The 19,079-nt window shown below is 41.4% G+C and overlaps 1 protein-coding gene across 4 annotated transcripts in view; it reads right to left on the minus strand.

Moving 5' to 3' along the window:
- LOC135166420 (uncharacterized) overlaps positions 1 to 19,079 on the minus strand; it is a 96,653-nt gene that overhangs the window by 5,630 nt on the left and 71,944 nt on the right. The window lies entirely within an intron of this gene.

A 19,079-nucleotide genomic window follows, 5' to 3' on the forward strand; every position in this document is an offset into this window, starting at 1 on the left:
GAGGATTTTGAATAGCCTTTTTAGACACTTTACTGATAATAGTCAACAATAGTTACTCATTACCAATTGTAAGCGGGGACAAACCTAAAAATTTTAATGGCCTGATCTTCCATTTCCGCTTAATCGTGATTTAGTCGCAATTAACCAGTTAATAATCGGTACAATTACCCCGCAACATCCACGAAATAACGATCTTCTCCATAAATTTTTAATGCTCATGTCATTCAAGTAAGTCAATGCCGAGAATTGTCTCCAGCAGAGCAACAGAAGGCCCGAGACAGACACCATGACTCAGAGGGTCGGCTTGCCGATGAAGAACACGCTCTGATAATGACGTCAGTCCCTTCCCCCCTTGTCATCAGCCCCCGAAGCAATCATCCTCGTAATAGACAGTCCCAATAATGACAGAGACCCCAGTGATTAAGCATAAAATTCATAGGGGTCGTTTAATTACAGCGAATCTAGCCATTCCAGCACACCACCCACCACCGCCTTCCATCCATCCGCAGCATCCGAAAAAATCACGAAAAATAAATCCCAATTGCCGGAAAATATTGTCAATCGTGAGGATCTCAATCCCCTAAACTTCCTGAAGGAGAAAGTAGGCTGATTGCATCTGTAAATTCGAAAGTCGTGGCATCCTCATGAGAGCCCCTGGCGTTCAAAGAGTTCACGACAACTCCACGAGGTGCCACCACAAGTATCACCTACCACTTTCATCAAACTTCCAAGGCATTGAAGTTTCTCACAAGTGTTTTGAATATAGACTGTTGCAAAGCAGTCATTATAATTTTTAACCAAAAATTTATAATTTATTATTCTTTGTATGATCCTCTCCCCAGATAGAATATAAATATTTTATCTCTGATGAAAAAAATTATTCCACACTCGTCAGAAAGATATTTCGCGTCGGTTGTCCCACAATCCTCTCGACAGGCGAAAATTACTTTTCTGCACTAGTACCAAAACACACCATTTTCTTGACTATCTGGACACCCCAAACGGGGGGTAATTATTTTATCACCCACCTCATGTAATTCGAGACATCTTACACGGGGATGCTATTACCTCGTTTGCCCATCAAACGTAGGGATTTCGAATCCGTCTATCCCTCTCTTTTGAAAAAACACACTTCGAGATCATCTTCTAATGACAATGTCAATAATCGTAATATTCTCACCGCATATTTCCCAGAAGATTCATCTGGATTTTGCACTGATAATCTACATTATCAGAATCCCAAAACCCATGGGAACTAAATATGAACGGACATTACTTAGGGATTCTCGTCCCTCAGTCCCTGTACCCAGATTCACAAAAAATCCATCAAATCCATAAAATTTTCCAACATCTGATGACCCACACTCCCTCACCTCTCTATCGTCGGACATTATCCCTCATTATCCCTCAACGCTCCGCCAACAATTATTTCAAATTTAATTGCTGTGATAGCACACAAGAGGGGGGCGCCAGGGGGGAAGAGAGGGGAGGAGGGGCATTTACATTTTCCGAGGCAACATCGTTAAAGTCCTGGTAAGCGCCAGGGCGTTTACAACCGATAATAGCCAACGCGTGGAGCACTTGTTGAATCGTGGAAATGTAGAAGAGGGAGTCAGGAGGAGAAAGGGGCATGTGGGAGGAGGGAGGGGGATGAGGGGGGTCAGCGTAACGGATTAGCTGGAGAGTGCGGTGGAGAATTGCACGCGCCTTTCAGCTGTCCATAAATCAAAGTCAAGAAACGGCACAGCCCTCTATTGCCACTCTGGGGCAATTCGCCTTCTAGCTTACTCACAAAATGCCTTGGTGCATCTTTCGCTAACGAGGGGGTTGCACGCTCCCAATTTATTCCCTTTTTTTTTCACCGGGTCGTATACCTTCTATCGGCTTCGGTTGGTTAACACGAAATTTAAAGGGTGATGATTGCTCAATTCGGGGACCCGGGGGTCTGGGGATTTTCGATCGGTCGATGTTTGTTTAGTAAATTGTTAAAAAATTGCTGGGGAAATATATTTCATTTTTTAGTGGTGAATTTTTCATTGATGATATTATTGGAAGGAAGTGGAAGTGAGGTCTCTTGATTTGCAAGATCGATGGATCTTCACTTGAAATTGTTGATTTGGTCATTGCGGGGGTGGTGAGGGTACTGATTATTTATTGCAGCCCCTCCTGACCCCCAGGACTGTGAGGATTAATTAACTATTTCAGGGGCTATTCGATTGACAAACTCCCGAGGTGGGAAAAATTTATATTTTTTAAAATCAGGCAGGGAGTTTGCATGATTTGTATGAGAAAATAATTAAAATTTACGTTTTATGGGAATATTTTAATGAGGTGTATAATTTGCAAAGGTGAATAAATTCTTTCGCGGAGGGTCTCTCCTTTGGAAGAAAAAGAAACTTCAAATCAGCTGTGTGAGGTTTTCGATGTGTAGTAAGAGTGACTACTGCTGCATTGACGATTGAGTATCGCTGTTGAGTATGAGCTGGGGAATGACGTCAACCGTGTGTTATTTTCGAAAGAGAACAGAGTCGCGGAATTACGCTGCATCGCAACGAGATACTCAACATATACCACCAACATTTTCATTAAATTTTCAATTTTCATCCCTCGAATGATAATTATTTCGTTTAAAAAACGTTTCATCGGATTTTCTTTTTCTCAACAAAAGAACAAAGTCCGCGGAGATTAGCCAGCTGGACGCTATCAGACGGATAAGATTGCTCTGCACGAGTCATGTTCTCATAATTTTCAAGGACTCGACACCACCGAGTGCTTTTTGAGCGTCAGGGGGATGATATCGCACGGTGGTTCAAATAATTACCTGATTTTTCGAAAATTTATCGGAGAAGACAAAAGCAGGCCAAGTGTGATTCACTCGGTCACTCCCTTATGTACAACGAAGTACATGGGGAAAATAGAGAATAGGGGAGTGAAGTAAATGGCTTACCCCATATACCAAACAACCCCAACGAATATACCGGGTGAGGCTTGCATTGGGGGAATGGAATAAAGGAAGCTTTCCCCCGTTGGAGGGGTTGACGATCCCTCACTCTTCGTATAACAGGGGCTGCCAACCGTCATCCCCCTCTCCCCCTGTTTTCAAATGAGATTCTTACTGATACTCCAGGGAGATCATTCTCGATCCAAAAGATCACAAGAAAATTTGTGAAAACGTGATCCTGTTCTTTAATGTTTACGATAATTATTTTTATTTCGTTGGTCGGTCATTTATTTTTCTGATAATTGTCTTCTGAATTTACGGCATCTTTGAGATGAGGAATCGGAAAGAATTTTATTCATTTAATTTTTCTGAGAGAACAATATCACCGATTTGCAGGAAATCAATAAGAACCTTCACCAGAATAAATAGAATTTTGTGAATAAATTTTAATGACCCAAAGGAAAAGATGATAAAATGTTCAATTTCATTGACAATTAAATTGAATTAGATTGAAATTTTATTCAAGGTTTGACTGAAGAATATTTTTATCCACACGTTCAGAATTTTCATTCGATTTTTTTCATGAAAACGTAATTTTTGAGCAACAAAATTCCTTGAAATACTGGCGGCCAACTACCGGTTAAATTTCTTCGAAAATTTCGAAAACGGTGTTTTACCAGTCAGTTGAGGAATTGATGATCAAATAATGCTGAAAACATACAAAAATGCAAAAACAACCGGAACCACGCACCGGTGATGGTACGTAAGAGCCACAAGAGAAGGAATGCACGTGTGCAACAGCTAAAACTTTGAATTTCTGCGCCCTCTCAATGCGACAGGAAGAGCGGACCGTGTGTTGGGGTGTACAGTAGACAGGGGTGGCAACGAGAAAGAGGAGAAATAAAAAAAAAAAGAGCCATATGGCAGGCAACCCGCGTGGGAGACAGGGGGACTCGGGGTTCCCCGTTTCTTCTCATCCCGCATATCCCCTTTTTTCATTACTATAACTCATTTTTTTTCAATTTCCACTTCCAAATAATGAGTTTTTTCTATCATTTTATTTTTGTACAAATGAGGTGCATTAAAAGAGATCGATAAACCCTGACAGGTTCAGTCCACTGACCTGATACAGAGATAAAATGACTCTTAAAAAAGCATGAATCTCCGAAATCGAGTACAATGCCTGGTGATTATTCTCGGGGGGGTAGGTTGAAGGAAGTGAAGCTGTAAAAAATTAGACGATACACCGTATGTAGAACCTGTTCCACTGGTGCCCTGGAAGTTGGCGCCCTCGCTTCTCAAGGATGTCATCCTTTGCAGAACATGACTCCATTTTTCCTACCACTTTTTGCCATTTTTCAATTACTTCTTAATGGCACTGCAGCGAGACAGAAAAACTTGAAAATTTCACATCGAATTTGAAACACTGATTTCCGAATAAAAAATGGTTTATACCATTATTAATATTTTTCTCCCAGAAATACTCAATTATTGTAGGTTCAGAAGGGAATTCGAACGTGGAAAATTGTTATTCAGAGGGAAGAACAATATTCACGATTTTTACCGAATAAATTAACTCAACACCTGCCCGACTCGTTAACTAATCGGGAATTAGCAATTAATAAATGAAATGCAATTCTTCTCAAGACAGAGGGAAGGAAAAGGGCAATTAACGAGATTAAAAGTTGGAAATTTCTAATTGAAAAACCAATCATAAAGCAATAAACAGTGGTTGATTGTTTATCCCTCGGTTTGCATCAGTGAAACCTATGTCTTTTCAGACACCAGATGCTCAATCCCCATTCTCAATTTCCCAGCAGATAAAAATCATACTGTTTTCAATACTCGTGATTTTTTTTTAGAGTACATTGATTGAACACCTGTTACACCTGTTCATGAATCGAGAATTCATAATTAAACAATGGAACATATATTTTTTTATCTGCATTTTTGTTTCAAAAAATTCTGAAAGACAGGCGGTTTCCATCGCGCCACGCTGTGAGGGCATTTGGGGCCCTATACCTGAGAATTTTCTGGCCCAGGTAGAGAGAAAAACCTCGGTAACGACGGGCGGATATTGTGACGAGGGTCAGACACTTTTTAGTGTTACCCTCTTTGGAAGATTCCATTTGAGAATTGTTATATGGACCCAGGAAAATGACAGTGTCAATGGAAGATGCTTATTTTGACGACTGAAACGCGCAGAGACCTGTCTCATCTGTTATCAATTGTACTTCTGTAATTTTTAATAAAAATTCAGTCCTCTAATCACCCGTTTGGGTCCAAAGACGACTAAATCGGGACTTTTGGACCAAAAAAGAGAATATATTGGAAAAATAATTATCAAATAACGAAAAACATTTTCCCTTGTTTAATTCGCAAAACTTGACCCAAATATCTTCCCCCAAAAAAAAAACTTTTCATCCCCAAAGATCCGAGTTGGTACGACGCAAAAGAAGTACCCAGAGGGGAACTATTACCCATGGGATGGAATATACATCAGCCTTAGGGAGAGAAAAGGGCGCGCAGAAGATCGAAAAGACCCCTCGGATCAGTGAAAAACGCACGAGGCGAACGCAGTACTGCGTGGATGGAAGCCAAAACGTGCGGGGCTTTTAGGGTCGGCCAATGCGCTATTGTATTCGGGGTAGAAGAGACCCATCAGGGTACCCTATGGCCAACGGAATAAGGAGGGTCGGTGAGTCTTTCATGGGCCAAGGGTCGGCCAGGTTTCGGGACGCCCCTTTGTCTCGACGTACATAGTCGAACCTTTCGGCCTGGAAAAATAAGTTGGATTTGAAAAATTTCAGGGTCCTCAAATGCCTCAGGGTCGCTGGAAAATTTTTATCTGTGAATTCCAAGGCTCCTAGACGTCAACAACATGCCCGCAAGTTCAGCTCATTCAAATTTAATTCAAATGAATGAACTGTGGAAGTGAAATTTTGATAAAAATGTTTTCAGGGACTTCGGGTCATTGTTGTTTTTTTTTATTCAATTGAATTTCATTTAAATAATTATCTCGCGATTTTTGGTACCTCCAGAATCATTAGAACAGTGTCATCGGGGAACACCAAGTTTTGTGCAAGTCAACAGCAAAACCGAATGCAATTATTGCCAGTGGAATCATTGAAATAAAATCATCTCCACAATATTGAACACCAATTCCGTGTCTAGTTTCAACGAAAAACGTGGGAGAGTTTTACTGTTACTCAGTGGAAGCCGGTCAAACTGGCGGGATGTGGCTTTTCTACTTGATCTCCAGTGAGGTACAGACACCAGCTAGAACCAACTCACCCGCTGGCAACTAGAGAGGTCCTAGGCCAGACCTCCCGTTCCCCATTCTCCCCTCATTCACTCCACAAGCCCACCGGGTGTTGGTGAAAGGTGTGGCCGCATTGGACTACTCTGTTCTCTCCCGTAAGAACCCGAGAATGCAGTATACCCCGTCAACAATCCGTCTTATATCCCCAGCATTCGTAATTATTCTCATCCCGTCTCCCTTCGATAGACAAAGATAAACGTGAAGAATGGAGTTAAAAAAGAGAACGACACAGGTGTTTTACCGCAGGATTTGTGGGATTCAATGACCTTCGTGAGGGATGAATGACAAATACCCCAAGGCCGTGGACCAGGAACTGCCAGGGGTAATTATTCCAATAAGGTCATTAACGATGCGCTATCGATACCTTCATCTTCAACCATTTATTTCCCTAAAGTCACAAACATGTCGAAATATTGTAATGACGTTTTAAATCGTTGTAAAATCCCCCAAAAACAAAGGGCGAAATAAAAATATGTTAGACAACAATTTTTGTTCTGATGAAGTATCGATAAGCATCGAACATCCCTAACGTTTACTGATTAAAAAAATATTTTACTATCATTTGCTTTGATTTGCACTGCACCCCGATGACACCGAGGCTCCAGCTGACAAATGATTCTGACACAGGCTAATGCACACATTTTTGTACATATGTGCGATGCACATTGGGGGATATATATCGTTGCGTATCCACGTCAAGTACAAAAATAAAATGGTTTGGTTGGTTAGCACTGGTGCCATCGTGTGTACAAGCCTACGCTGAGACAAGGTTACGCGACGCTCGTGAAAGTCGACTCGACGAATTTCGTTATATACATAGAATACAAGTTAACATATACATTGGCAGTGTGCATGTCCAATGTCTCCTTCAATTCCTGGGCATCGTATTTACTCCTTTATGCGGCAGAACCGACGGAAAAAGACGAATTAAGACGATGAAAAAAAATATATATAAGAGAGAAGTGTCTCTCAAGGCTGAGTTGGTAAGTGTGGGGCAGTCAGCTGGTCTCATAATGATTAGGCCAGTGAGAAAGACAGTGTGAGGAATAAAATAACAATGCGTCAATATCAGCGCCGATTGCTTCGAAATAATTATCGCTAATGAATCGTCGGGGAGTGAATTATTTCAGATAATTTAAACAGTAGTGAAGAACTCAAATTCTAGGGATAGGAGGCAATCGTGGTAGCGCTAGTAAAGCAATGCGACTGGTTAGGCCGGCTATACTGTTATTTTTAACTCGACGCCGACGCGCCAGTCCGTAGTCTAAAACTGTACACCTTCCTCGAGTCTCTGGAGCTCGCCGTGAGCGCAACCATTTCGATTTTTTTACCCCGTGTCGTATCACACTGGTAGATAAATATTTTTGAATTTATTTATACAGTAATACCCGATAAATTTCCACCGGAGGGGAAAAAAATTCCACGGAAATATTACCCTCGGAAATACATTCACCTTTTGGAAGTAATCGATGATTTATCCCGTCATCCAGTCGGGAAAAATAAATTTAATTTGTCAATTTAATTTTCATCCCTAATCAATGAGTAAATACAATTGCATGAATTGCAAATTTATTCTCATCTAAACAAGTCTCAAGTTCCAGTTTTTTGAATTACTTCCCTTCACAGCAAGAATTGGAAAAAAAATTGAGGAAAATATGTGGAAGGAATTTTCTCCAGGCGAGATAATCATTCAATTTCGCATGCCCTAGAGATGTCCGTAACCGAGAAAAATCAAGAAAAAATCCTGCACCAACAGGACATATTAATTATACCATGCGATGAACAGTGGAAGCGCGGATAATATTTGAAATGTTAGTTTCCCGCCATTGGGACTGGCAACGTCGGTTGCTGGCTGTGCAAGAGAGAAAGATAGTACAGAGTCAGCCCAGAGGCCTCGAAATGTGGCAACACAGGCTCGATGCGTTGTAGAAGTTGGTTCCGTGCTGATACCCACGCTCTCGACTTGGCTTCAAAACGTGTCGTATAGCTGTTGTATTTGTCCGTACCACGAATGTCACAGGAGACTTTCTACTCACGAGAATGGGGTTGTTCGACAGTAGCAATGCGAGCACCATAACCACTTGATATAAAATCAGGGTGTTATTCCGTTGACGCCCTAATCTCGTTATCATGGCGTGTTCCAATTTCGTCAATTGTGCTTAAAATTCATACGTGAATTAAATCATTAATCTCGCATTAATGAATTATCATTAACGGAGAGAGGGGGAGAGAGATAAATTCGTTCGCATCGATAAATTCAACGGCCAACGAAATCCTTCCATTGACTGCAAAATCCATTTTTCCAATTCACCAATATTTTAATCGTGAATGGTAAAGAGTAAAAATTGACTAGTTGAAAAAAAAAAATTTGAAAGGCTCCTAGTATCGCGCGCTGCTTCTTTAGTGTTCGGGGCTGGGGCAACTTTCTAGTTTAGCTGACGTGTGGTGTGACGCTGCGTGATACTCACACTAGCATCGAATACCACGTGTGTGTGTTTGTGTGTGAGTGTTCATAACGCTGGTTGGGTGATGCCGGAGCGAACGCGTTCTCATCCCTCTTTTTTTTTTTTTCTCGGCGATCTTTCCTTGTCGCTCCTTACCGCGTGGAGTCGTGCAGAGGGAAAACTGGTTCCAGGAGAATAGAGCAACTGCGCTTTATGTGAGGCAACTGAAAATACAGCGTTTGCATTTGCGGGGGCTCAGTGGGAAATATTAATTGCACTATGAACACCCTCGTCGAGGTGGTGAACCTCTTCTGGGCACTGTCTTTTGGTACCACGACTGTGAAGTTCGTCAGGGCCGCGGTGCTCGCGGTCAGTAGAAAAAGCCGCATCAACTCTACCCCCTCCAGTTTTGGACGTGGTTACGATGGATGGAAGCGGCATGTGGAATTTCGACCTTTTTCGGAGCTAAACAAAAATTACTGGCCAGAAAAATCTAGTGGGTCGATAAAATACTCGTTAGTGGGCAATCGAATTTTTTTTTGTAAATGAGTTTGGTTATTGCTAAGAAACCAGCAATTTAATTTCTATTTTTTTTTCATTATCGTACAATTCCCGAAATTTTCATGAAGAAAAAACAATCATCGTCTGTAGGAGATTTTAGATTTTTTTAGTTGAGAAAGTTTTATAAATAAATGAGAATAATTGCAAGAAAATTTTTACATTCGTTTAAGTGCTGAGGAGATTCTATTATTATTTTGTTCTGTGGAACGATTTCCCGGATTTAATCCGAGTTTATTCACCATTTATCCGGAGTTCAATCCAGATTCTGTCACAAGTTATTGGGGACCATGAATCAATATGAATAAGTATTCAACATAAGACTACCCCCTGAATTTAATAAAGAGGGTTTTTCATTTTTGTTTAATCAAATCCTCGTGGTGGTCTTGTATAACTTAATCAGCAACGATGCACTTCTCGTCATTTTTCAACTGATTAACAAGACATTGAAATATAATTTTCAAGATCTCATTTAATCGCGATTGCAGATGATCTTTCGAATGTCATAAACAATGTGCGGTAATTCACCAACGAATCATGCGACTCCCGTCACATTCTGATAAAATCTCGTCAGCATTGTCATCAATTTTCTGAACCATGACTAATTCTATTTTAATAGCAATCGTCGAAAAATCGATTTTGAAAAATCAAAATTACACGAACAATGAAATTAAAAATAAAAAACAAAAATCTCAACTATTTTCATTACTCGATGTAAAATAACCTTGAGACACTCAAGAGATACAGTGCCGCGCAAGTGACGGGGTCATCGTGTAGAGCATAACCGGGGTCCATCGATAAAGTGAAAAAATGTTGAATCTTTTTATTCCTCCTCAGCGCTGATAAATAATTGAAAAAAAAAAACCCCACGAAGATCGTCGAGGCATTTCATATACGACGCAGATAAGACTGTTTTACCGACAGTAGCTCGTTACAGCACGGCATCTAATCTCTTGTAATTCCGTGTGCGCCCTCTATATATATTTTTTACCTTTCCTCCTTCGCTTTTTATTCCCTCCTATTCCGTTTTTCTTCAACCCTCACTCTCTCACCCTCTTCTCATTTATATATATATTTTTTCCTTCTTTTCCATCGCTTTTTCCATCCCCACGTCTCCGTCGTGGCGACCTCGTATCCGCGCTCACGATGAAACCAGAGAGAGGACTGTGCTTTCACCCTCCCTCCCTCTCAACCCTAAACTACCATCTCGCTTCACCCTCCTTCCGCAATATAACGCCGTCTTCGTCTGACTTCAGGGTAGTTTTACCCTTGGCAAGAGGCGGCCAACGGGTTGATTGCACTGACGGGTTTTCCTCCTCTCTCTCCCCCGCCGCTACCCCCACCTCCCCCCCCCACATAACGTCCTACACTAGGGGCTTTTTCGTCTCTGTCCCACGGACACGCTCACGACTCGATGGCGTCGTTCACCTCCCCCTTCCCCACCCCTCCCGCCGTTATTTCACTCTTTTGCCTTGTCCCCTTTCCACCACTCCCCCTCCGACAATTCCCGACGACTCGACTGTACGTTTCCCTCCCCCCCGCCACCCCTCTCCTACCCATCACGTCGCTCTCCCATCGTACTTCCCGCACAGTGGATCTCGTTTGCTGCCTTTCTCATTATACATCCCACTCTGGCGTCCCACTCCCCGCGGAGTGTGAGTCGACGATGGAACGCGTTCGCTGTGGAGTGTGAGCGCACTCCCACTCTCTCTCTCTCTCCCACTCTTTGGCTCCCACTCGCAGCGCTCATGGCCTCGCTCGAGACAGTATGCGAGGGATGGAGGTAGCAGGAGTTTCCATAGCAACGCCCCACGAGCCAGCATTACGTTTCCTCTTTGTTCAGCACACGAACTAAATTCTGTCCGTCTCGGCTCAACTCACACTCTCTCATTCTCGCTCGCACACAGGCTCACATGCACACACATACTTTCGCTCACACACACATACTACACTTTTTCCCTCGCTATTGCCGTGAGCCCCTGACGCGGCTCAAACTGTACTGGCTGATTCACAGTCCCTCGTTCCAAAGTTCCCCGAAACGAAAACATCGATTCGTTGGTGTATATATATATATATGTGTTATATATGTATTCTATATAGGAGTTGGATATCTGTCTTTCTCCCTTTTGCCAATTTTTTACTCGACTTTTTCCTCCCTCTCTTTCGCTCTCTCTCTCTTTCTTTCTTTCTATCCACTTTACTGTCGTTTCTATCTCGCAATTCTTTGCGATTACGTTTAGCGGGAGAGAGGGAGAGGCTGAGAGAATGGTTTCAAAGCTTGGGAGAGAAAAGTCAGCTTTCTTTGTGATTTAAAGTTCATCAACAATTGATGGTTTATTGGAGTTAATAAATTCGAAATGATAATGAAGATTTTTTTTTTCAGATTCACTGCGGGATTTATGGTTTTGGGAGGGGAAAATATGGTGAAAGAAATTGGGATTTTATGGGGTCGATTGGTGGTTAATGGTTGTTGGGAGTTAATTGTGTTGCGCGTTGCAAAATCCAGTCGCAGGATCTCAACTGAAGGAATGTGTCACGCGAAAGCATGCATGTGATAGAATTCGGAGGGTAAAACAACGGAGGGAAAATCAAGGATACGTGAAGGTGAAAGATGGGAAGGATCTACCGAGGATAATGCCAAATTTTCACTGATAATTTTTGGATGACGTGAATTCCATTGTAATTTGCAATATTCGTTCCAAAGTCATCTTAAGGGAGGGAAAAATATTTCTCTTCACCGTTTCCTGAACTTTACATATTAAAAATTTTATTGTTAAAAACATTCCATAGAACTTGGAATTTAAGATCGATAACTAATCAGATTTTCAGATGATCAAAAAGTTACTTTTTCGTACACTACATTTCATGACGAGTGCAGAAAAATAAACTATAACTCCTAAGAGACTTATGATGTGATAAAAACTACTTTTGGCTCAACATCGAACAACATTTTTCATCACGTGTGGAAAAAGGACGTTTTAGGAACCCGAAACGAAGAACTCCGAAAAAGTAGGTTTTCTGCATGCTGAAAGGGTACACCAAAATCGATTAATTTCACGCACGCAAATAGGAATAACTTCTCCGTGGAGGCCGATCTTCTAAAAGCCACATTCAGGACTCGTCATCACACAGGTGATTATCATTCACCGGGTTCAGGGGATCATGCCTGGTAATTAGACGTCTCCCCTGTCCGTCCAGTATAATGCCCGATGAGGACGGTGGGACACAATGAAGTGAGGAAGGAAGAGAGAAGTCGTAAAGCCGCGTTGTTTGAGAGGGACATGATACCTCACTGATGCCACTTTTCACCGGTTGATGGCGTTCAAGTAGATTCACCTCTTTCTCATCATTTCATTCTGTTTCATATATTTACGTTCAATCATTTTCCCTCTCTTTCTCTCTCTCCCTCTCTCACACAATCATACACTTCATTCTTCTCCATCTCTCCCCACATGTGCGGTCAACTTCCATCTTTTTCCGCTCGGTTACTCGCACGTATTCTTCATATCTCTCCATATATCCGTCTCTCCCACCGTCTTGCGCCACGACATTTTCCTTTTCCATCGAAATCGACTGGCATGCACTGCCGATACGTTATCTCGAGATGCGCGGGAAAAATACGAGATCCCAGTGAATTGTGCTTTCCACCAGAAATTTCCAATTTTCCCCGGCGATGAAGAATGTTCGGTAAAAATTAGGCTCCATTAAAAAATCAGATAAAAATTACAAAACGCTCCGAAATAAATACCAGTCTCTCAAAAATAACCCCTAATTTACCCTGAATATTTCTCTCCGTGTCCGAAAAAATCGTGATATTAACTAAAGATAAAAAAAAAATCCATAACTTTGATTGACTATCGACGGAAAGAAGAACAATTAAAATATTTCCATAAATTTAACTTCTCACCTTCTTAAATCATTTTTAAAAAAGTCAAAGGAATGATAAAAAGAGCAGGAGAGGGAAGATTGAGTCCCAAGGAGGAAGAGGTTATATATAACGTCCAAGCGTGTCCGTGTGAAACTGGTTTGGAAGGATGTGACTCACACATACACACTGTTATGTACACCTTGAACATTCCGTTCTCTGGCTGAGAAAGAAAAACGATACACCAGAGTTATCTATAAAAGAGAAAACGAACAATCAAGAAGAAAAGGGAGGGGGAAAAAAAAGCCAAAATTATAGAATTCAATTCAGCCGCTGAATCAATAGAAAAATCCCTCCCATCCCTTGTTTTTGTTAACGATTCTGGCGAATCCGGTGGTGAAGGGGAGGGAGAGGGTAACAATAACGTATTAATAGATAATTTCTTGAATGTCTAAACTGACGAGGAGTGAAATTCGAGCGTCGGTAATGGCATAAGCGTATACACGCTATATGGAACTCATGATATATCCAACTCATTCGAGAATACAGTGCTACAGAGGGGGATAGCAGTCCGTGTATCCACGTATATGTACGTGAGCTACATTTATGTGCACATAGGGGGATGGGAGGGGAGTGTACATATACATAGAGCACGCCATAGTTCAGCGGAGTATGCAGGAGAATGGGTGGAGGGTGGTGGAAGGAGGTTGAGGAGAGAGAGAGAGAGAAGTGGAAACACGAGGGGGTAACGTTGGGTGGATGGCAACGATGGTGGAGTGAGGATTGGAGGGTGGAGGTGGTGAGGAGAGTCGGGTTGACTGTTGGGGGGTGGGCGCCGTAGGAGAGGGATTGGGGGATGGCGCCCGTTCGATAGCGGGCGCACGTGGTCTGTACTTCGTCGAGCCGCCGTTGTGGCGCCAGGGTCCCCATTAAACCCCCTTTCATCCCACCCCGCCGCAGTCGTCCAACCATTCGCTTCACTGATCTCTCCATCGACTCCTACCAAATTCGTAGAAGAGAAAAAAAAAACAACGGGAAAAATACTGAAGAAAAATCATTGCGTGCCGCATTGGCTTAATATTACGCTGAAATTACCGGTGAAGGTGATGGAAAACTTTGGGGTGTCATGCATCTGATGAATTTTTAAGATATGGTATCATTTAAAATTTAGAAGTTAAGGGAGAACTTGGGAGCTGTAAATTTTCGGGTTATTGTGGCGGGAAAATGGGCGAAATCAGTATCATTTGAGATTCTATGGAATTCCCGGGAGAAAAATCAACTATTTCTGGAGAATTCACAAAAGCCGAGAATTCAGGAAAAGATTTCTTGAAATTTCCAAAGCTAATTTGACGGACAAAGTCCGAGACATCGAAAATTTTCATTAGAAATTCTTCCAGAGTAAAAAAAAACTTGGAAAACTGCTGTTAAATGTAAAAGCACAGACTTGACAGTTTCATTCAGCTTCAATGGCAATGAGAATTGTTTTTGAACCATGGGAAAGTATTCCAGGAAAATTCCATGCCGATTCAGCGTTCCCTGTGGCCGGTGATGATTGCATAAGTCGATTGAACAACAACGAAAAAATTACGAGTGAAAAAAAATCGACGATGCGATACCGCGAGAATCAAGTTCTCTCTAGGAGGAATAGCAGCATCAACATCGAGGAAAATCTCGCGTGTTAGACTGCTAGAAAAAATTTACAAATGTTGAGTATTCCATCGATTCTCCATAAACAAACGGTGTGAATATTTACAGCTGTTTGATTTTTCCCCAAAATTATTAATTTTCCATGGTGAGATGTCCTAAAAGTTTTGTAGAGCTCCACACGATAAAAATTTCCAAAATTTGCGGCAAAAAATTAAACAAAAATCGTTAATAGTGTGCACATGGACAAAAGCGTAGAACATAGACAACAAGGTACATATGCCACGAGAACAGATGCGTTAGATCTTAGAAATTCTTGCACAAGTTGTCCTGACTTATAAGCGAGAAGGTAGTTCTCGAAACTATACACCACGACGAATGACTCCTCTGTATGTGGGTATTTACATTTGCATTAATAGGCGAAATACACGCGACTATTTAGTACGTAATCGCGTGCTGCCACCTGTACAGGAATGCAAAGACTCCCGGGATTATTAATTTTTTTTCCATAAAAATCAAAATCGCTGAAAATTTTTAACAAGTTTTCGATTGAACTGTTGCCCCAAAAGGAGCGCTATTGAGGGTGAAATGCGCCCCAAATGGAGACGGATGTTTTCGGTAACTTCTGTAAATTATTACAGTCAAAACATTAATACCCCACCACTGGATTTTGTCTCTCGCTCTCTCACCTACACGTGTCGTCGACAAATTTCCATATGATAAACGCGCCTTCTCCACTTCCCTCACCCCGTCTTCGCAGTAATGTACACATATACATGTCGCCCCCGCGTGTGTTATCTGTCGCACATCGCTGGTAGATAGCGGTGCCACCTGTGTGTAAACCTAAGAATTTGTTTTTCTACATGAAACATCAAAACTATCGGTGTGGACACAAAAGATTATGGAAAATGAGAAATTAGGTAACAGGTGAAGAACAGGTAGTCGAATATCTTCGCAAATATGTGGTTAACGCGGAGATGAGAGTAGTTTCGAATGGAAATATTTTCAGATATTTTTTCTATTTTCATTAATCTATGAATCACTAAAAATTATGACTGAATTCTAACGAAAACTCACGCATTATTTTTCCCTTAAACCATAACGATGAACTGATGTGCAACATCATTACCTAATTGTGATAACTCCTCTTAAAATAAGGTGATCATAATTTGGATTTTGATAAGCTTCGAATTGCCATACGCATTTGCAATAAATAATTAATGTTTCCCCGTGTCTACGATGACGTGATAGCCGAAAACCCCCTCCCAATCCAGACATTTTATTGTTAAAAAAATAAAGGAAAAAAAATGTTCTGCATTAAACAGTTAATTTACCCGATAAACCATCAATGACAGACGTTGTTAATTTATTATCCAAAAAAATTGCAGAAAATCCCTGGCATATCCCTACCGAGCTCCTTCACCACCCCACCCCCCATTCCCCTCCCCCAAATTTCCCAATTTTCTTTGAAACCGACAACACCAGATATATCCCCATTGACTCAGGTCTCCGCAATTGTTTATGCAAATCCACAACAAGTAAATCGACGTGAGACTGAGACAGCCGTCCGTCATCGTAGCGTGGACACGGACGACTGACTGACGAAGGTCGGAAACATTGTAGTTGCACGTAACCGTTTGCCGGCTGTACAACATCAATCGGTTAAACCCGAATCGAGGGGAATCGAAGGAGAGAAAAACTGAACGGACACAAATGGCACGAGGGGGCGCGTGCCACAACTAAAACCCAGAAGTAGTGGGAAAAGAGTAAGTTATGCGAGGCACGTGATACCCCACAGATCTGTCTCTGTCCAGTGGTAAAAGTGTGGCGCTTCTCTCATTTTTTTTCATCCTCTCCTTCTGCCCCAGCCACCGACGGTTCTTCATGTCTGTGACTTTGTGGAAAAAAAAAAAAGAAAAGAAATACCCGGGGAATATGTACAGAGAGCAACACGGAGTACTCCCGGTGTAGTTTTCTCTCAGTCCGTTTCACCCACACGTGTGAGGGAGATTGATGTGTCCCACAACTGCATTCGTTTTTGCGTGTCTTCACAGCTGATATTTACCCCGACTCACGCATCAGATAGAAAGAGTACACTTTAGTAAATTGTGTTTACCCACACGACTATTGACTTGTGCACAATTTTACGCATATTTACCTTCGTTAAACTCGGATAAACTCACGTGGATTATTTTTTTCCGCTGGTCGTCTTGTGTCTTCTTGCTTCCGAGTGGAAGAGCAGTGAAATGATACCGTTTCGGTTCGTTTAACTCGCCGGAAAATGGGGGCAGAAAGGGTTAAATCCGAAATATAGGAAATTTGACTGCGTGGAAAAAAATTTATGTAAAAAATTAGACCTTCAAAGGGCGAAGCGAAATCCCAAGATTACTTTATCACAAAAATTACCCTCCCAAGTCTCCCTTTTACCCAATATTTCTTTCCGTGTGTTCTCTACGTGTATCCAACAACTTTCGAAATTATTATATCAGAAAAAAAATCGTTTAAAAGCACCGACGACACTAATTCCCAACAGCACTGTCGCTCGAGTCTTGTAAGGTATAACTTCATCTCCCCAGGTTTTTCCATCACTTTCCCATGATTAAACGAAGGCCCACTTCAGCAATGACAAAACGGGTGAAGAGTTTAAACAGCAGTTGAGAGTGAAAAACTAGTGAAAATGGAAAGGAGGAAAAATTGCATCATGTCGATGGCCCTCGGAAGCACACCATCAATTCATTTATGACGGAGAAAGTATAAAAAAAAATGCTCATTGTCACATGGTGTCGTATACTCACTATTCCCCCCCCCCCCACCATCCTCTGTTTTCAATTGTACATCACCTGTTGTGCACTTTTATGGATAAATAAACTCATTCATACTCGATCCTCTGTATCACAATGGAAATGAAAAAAAAAGGTGTCTTTTCAATATCGATGGTACGAAAATCCAGGGGAAATATTGGGGCGGGGGGGGGTGGCATTGAATAGGGATGACACGGGGAATAACCCAGTGTGTGCCTTTCCAACCAGACTCCTCTCACTGCCTCTGGAAATACTATGTACATCTGATCGTCGATATCGTCAGCTGTTGCTTCACTGTCTCAACAAAATGTTCGCGTGTTGCATGTGTCTAACTGTATAAAACCCACGTGGATTTAGCCAGTTAAAATTGTTTCTGTGTTACTGTACAGAGTGTACCCGAAATTTATCTTGAGCGGTATGAGAAAAGTCCCTGAAAATGTTTGAAGACGAAAACTCCGGTGAAACTTTTATCTTTAATCCTTTGATAAGGATGTTCGAGGACCCTTGACCCTTGACATATTTTTTACGCGTCTCAAGAGTCAATGGATGAGATGAATTTTTACCTGTCAATGGACTGCGTCAAAAATACAAAAAAAATACAAATTGGGGGTGTTCTGTGCACTCCCTATAATTCTTAAAACGCCGGTAAAAGACACAGACGGGATAGACTTTGGTGACGATGTGCAACTCACGTGTACTCGCGTTTAGAGTGAGTTTGTTTATTAAGTTGCACACGAAGGGCCTCCGAGGGACTTAAATACATCGAAACACGTGAATCTCCTTTCAAACGTCGGATGATATGACTGTGAGTAATGGAAGGGTAACTGAGACCAATTTTATTTGCATTCCTCACGTGTCACGGAATTTTTATTTGCATGAAAGTGTAAACAGTCGTTAAATCACTCTTTACGACGTTAATACTTGAATATTATCTCGTAATTGTTATGGCTGTGCTTTTAAAATTCTGAACAGTCGTCTTTAACTTGAGAAGAGGTGGGGTCAAAGCCCGTTGAAGATCCACGTGAAACAAGTAATATTTCAGGGACTCATTCAACGTTATTTTCTATACATCCGGTAGTGGAAATTTTTGTTATATTTTCGGAAAATTTATTGAAAGAATAAGAGAGTGAATTAAATTTCAGATTTTACGGAAAGACTCACAGGTTATTTCAATCATCCCTCGAAATTAATTTTTTTTCTTCCTTGCAAATTTAATTTTCAAAGTTATTAATATTGTTTAAAGCCAACCGCATATCAACATTCAACACCCCCTAGAGTTCAATCCCTTTAATTTAACTAAAAGACGAAAAAACCTTAAAACTTAATGGTTTCATCGGTCTAAAATTACGAAAAATTCTTGCGTTCTCAATTGAAATTAAAAAAAAATAAATAAATATATATCCTAGGTCATGACGGATCGTATTCCACCTGCGCCAAACCCACCGATACTAATATACAAGAATGAGGGAGGTAGGGTCCTAAAAGTAGCCATTCTTTACGGACT

Source organism: Diachasmimorpha longicaudata, chromosome 10, assembly GCF_034640455.1.
Source record: "Diachasmimorpha longicaudata isolate KC_UGA_2023 chromosome 10, iyDiaLong2, whole genome shotgun sequence".
Classification (NCBI taxonomy): Eukaryota; Metazoa; Arthropoda; class Insecta; order Hymenoptera; family Braconidae; genus Diachasmimorpha; species Diachasmimorpha longicaudata.